The sequence below is a fragment of the Macaca mulatta genome, chromosome 16 (assembly GCF_049350105.2).
Source record: "Macaca mulatta isolate MMU2019108-1 chromosome 16, T2T-MMU8v2.0, whole genome shotgun sequence".
In the NCBI taxonomy this organism is placed as follows: domain Eukaryota; kingdom Metazoa; phylum Chordata; class Mammalia; order Primates; family Cercopithecidae; genus Macaca; species Macaca mulatta.
Window position 1 is genome coordinate 78,489,296 of NC_133421.1, and position 4,345 is coordinate 78,493,640.

Here is a 4,345-nt window from a genome sequence, read left to right on the forward strand (position 1 = left end):
ATCGGTTGATAGACTTAGGTTGCTTTCATATCTTGGCCCTTGTGAATAGAGCTGTAATGAACATGGGAATGAAGATATCTCTTAAAAACGAAATTGCAAATGGCATTCATTTATGAACCGAATAGTTGTTAATACTACCCATTACTAATTTTTAAAAATGGGCGTTTTGACGTGTCCAAGCTTCTTTACTTATACTTGCATATTTGGCTTTGGGATATGCATGGGGCAAAGTTCATTCTAACAAAGAAGGATTTTAAAATGTGTCAACCCTTTATCTGAACTCTAAAGAAGTAATATTTATCCTAATTGTAGAAAACATGTAGTCACATATTTTTGTACCTTTCCTCAACCTTTCATTTATGTAAGTTAGATAGATCACTCACTTCAAGCAGATTATCTGGAGTGTATGGTACTGGCAAGAAAGGTAAGTGTAGGCTTATCTTTTTGATGGCCATATATCCATCAAAATGGAACTATACTGCTAATTGTTCTTTAGGTTTTAGGTAAAAACATAAACAAATCCTGTCCTTTTTAATAGAAGCTCAGAGTTTACTGGATGTTTTTGTAGTCTAGCAAGGAGAGGCTTGGTAATTTATATTATATTTACATTTTATATCAATTTTCATTTGTTGTGTGCACAAATATGTTTAGGTTAACTGTTCTATAAACTGTGTATGATCCTCATTTCATTCAATGGTTTTATTCTGAATTGTGCTGGGCCATTCTGAATTATGTTTTTAGAAAGTATCAATTTGATAAACATCTTAAAATATTATTATAAATAGATTAGTAACTTCAGGGTTGATGTAGATCGATCACTCAATTTTGACTGAATAAATGTGGAATGAATGAGTACTGCTGGAGGTAGAAAGACTCAGTTTATTCTTGCCTTTGATCTAGTTCTCAAATTTCCTCCTGGCACAGAATATTTATAGTGAGCCTTCTGGAATTGCCACTTCATAACCAGCAACATGTTGCAAGATGTTGTTATAGCTACAACATCTACCACTTCTTTTTGATAATTTGTTTCAATTTAAACTTGGCTCTGTTGTACTGTCATTCAGGAAGTGTCTGTTTATGCATTCAACCTCACTTACCTCAGGGTTGAGGGGTGGGCTACCTATCCTCTTTGCTCTCCATTGCAGAGTAGTGCATCACCATCTCTAAAAACAAAAGGCACTCATTTGAGACCCATGGCGTTATTTTTATTTTACCATTGCCCCTCCTCAAACCTGCCCTAGAATGACCACCTATTCGCCATCCGTCATTCATCAAAGACATTGACATTTGTCTCGTCACCTTCCTCTCCACTCTAACTTTGCCATCCTCCTGGGCATCCTAGGTCCTCCAACAACTGCATGAACAACCCTGTGAATACCATGGTTTCCTGGTTTTCAGCCCCCACTCTTCCAATTTCCTTCTACTCCATACCCCTTCAACCACCCACTTCCACAAGAACATTTTGGAAATATATCATCACCAACAGTCGTCCCACCAACAGAATTAATAATTCAAGCATCTTTCCCCCTCACCATAGCCCCCTCTACTTTCAGATTATTAATTTACCCCTGTAGACCATCTTCAATCATTTTCACAATGTCCAGTGTTTTAATCTTCAACTTTCTCCCCAATGGTTGGCTTTTCCTTTTCTTCCCTTTCACTCTTAATAGCTCAAAATATATAATTCATTATTTCCATGATACTGTCTCAAGTGCCAAACTCTCTTGCTTCTCTGTTGTTTTTTTTTTTACCCATATGATAACACTTAAGATAAACTAAGCCATCTTCTAACTCCATTCAAGCAGCCAAGAGATACACGCCTTCATTCAAGCAGCCAAGAGATATACGATAAAGTCACACCAATAGCAGATTCACTTCTGCAAACTTTATTTATTTTTTAAATTATTTATTTTTATTTTTTAGAGACAGCCTTCTTCTGTCATCTAGGCTGGAGTGCAGTGGTGGTATCATAGCTCACTGCAATCTTTGAACTCCTGGCCTCAAGTGATCCTCCCACCTTAGCTCCCTCAAAGTGCTGAGATTATAGGTGTGAGTCACTGTGCTCCACCAGCCAACTCCTGCAAATTTTAACTGCTCCATATTTAAATCTAATCACCACTCTGATATTTTCCACAAATGATATCTCTCTTTAAAACAACTGTTGTGAACTCTATCACCTGCATAAATGAGGGAATACAACGGCTATACAGTGTAAAGAATATTGATACCATGAACACCCGTGTGCCCACCAATTAGTATAGGAAATAGAAAATTACGTGACACAGTGGCTTTTCAAATATTTCCTGCTCTCCTTCAATTTCTGACTTCCTTATCACACCCACACACAGTAGATATCATCAGAGTGCAGCTCCCATTTTCCAGGTTCCAAATCTACAGACCTGGCTTCATAGGCATCTACCCATCCTCTTTCCTCCAGTTTCTACAAAAGGGGTTCATTTTTTTTTAGGTCATTTTTATAAGCAGTCCCTTCTCTCTCTTAGATTTACCCATGCTCATGTTTTCTCATTTTAAAAATACCATTCCAGGCTGGGCATGGTAGCTCATGCCTATAATCCTAGGACTTTGGGAGTCCGAGGTGGGTGGATCACTTGAGGTCAGGGGTTCAAGATTAGCCTGGCCAACATGGTGAAACCCCGTCTCTACTAAAAATACAAAAATTAGCCGGGCCTGGTGGCACATGCCTGTAGTCCCAGCTACCTGGGAGGCTGAGGCAGGAGAATGGCTTGAACCTGGGAGGCAGAGGTTGCAGTGAGCCAAGATTGAGCCACTGCACTCTAGCCTGGGCGACAGAGCAAGACTCTGTCTCAGAAAAAAAAAAAAAAAAAAAAAAAAAAAATTGCTTGAACCAACATGCCCTTCAGGTACCAACCCATTTCTTGCTTTTTTTCCACAGGCCAATTTCTCAAGTATTGCCAGTACTCACTACCTTAAATTTTCCCACTCACTACTCATTACTTAACCCACACTGGTCTGGCTTCTGTACCTGTAACTCCTCAAACAGCTATTACTCATTCAACCAGTGGCCTCCAAGTGGTTTTATCTGGTAAAATATTTTTTATAAAATCCTCATACTTGGTGTGCTTGGAGTGGAAGGGAAGATTTCAGTATGTGTTTTGTCAGTCATTTTCATGGAAGTTTTTTCTTCTTCTTTTTTTTTTTTTTTTTTTTTTTGCTGCATTCTGTAATATATTTTGGGTAAGGGGCCTTCCTGTATTAGGTGGATGACTCTACAGATCTTTGGACTACACAACTCCACTATACCTTGTGTGTTCTTCCTTACATCATGAGGTCTCAGCTTAAGGGTAACCACTCTACACTGTGCAGAGCCCTCTGCTGCCTGTTCATTACTCCCTGGTGTTCCTGCCACCCTCTGCTGCTGTGTCTTTCAGGATGTCTATTGGGTGGGGCTGCAACTGGCTGTGAAATCTAGTGAATAATATCCTGAGACAGCTGAGCCTATTAAATAACTCTGAAAAATGTACTCCAGGTTTGTTCTGATAGTTAGCTGGCATTATCCACCAGCTCGTGTATTAGGGCACTCACCCACACTAAGTTCTGATCTTACATTTCCTCCCCTCCTCTCCATTCTGCTTAGGGAGAAATTCTTGATGAGATCTTGAGCCATCAGCTCAGTCCAAGAAAACTCAATTTGCAGCCCGAATCTTTGTTTCTAGCTCTTGTTTTTTTACTTGAAGCCATTCTAAGATTTTAATAGGGTAACATGCTTCCTTCACTGTTGGAGGATGAGGGGGGCCTCTCTGCATGTCTAAATTACAAAGTGTTATAAGCATTTCAGTCCCTGTGATGCCATTTGCTTTCTGTTCTCCAGAAGTTGTTTCTACTTTGTTATTTGGTACTCTCATCTTGTTTCTCGACAATGCTCCCGAAGTTTTCTTTGATTTTATGTATTTGGATTTCTGTATTATGGAGAGGGATGGGGTGCTAAAAAGTTTCTCACTTCGCCATCTTAATACTGAAAAGCTACCTTCTTTGATGGGTTCTGTGAGGTATATAAATGCATCATTTGAATCTGGTGGTTCAAGAAGTGAGATCTCAGCCAAGCAGCCCAAACTCAAAGCCTGGTCCACTTTCTGCCCATACGGCAGGGGCAAGTGACTGAAACTCACACACCCCAATTGTCTCACATGTAGCATGGAAATCGATCATTGTACAGAGTAAATGAAGTCCTATTTTCAAAGTCACTTAGCACACTGCCTGAGACATTGTGGGAGCAGGCTGGAAGGAGGTTTTACTGGACAATTTGAATACAGTCATGCAATGGGGAAGTTCACCTATATCTTTTCTCCTGTGTTGCTCAGAATGA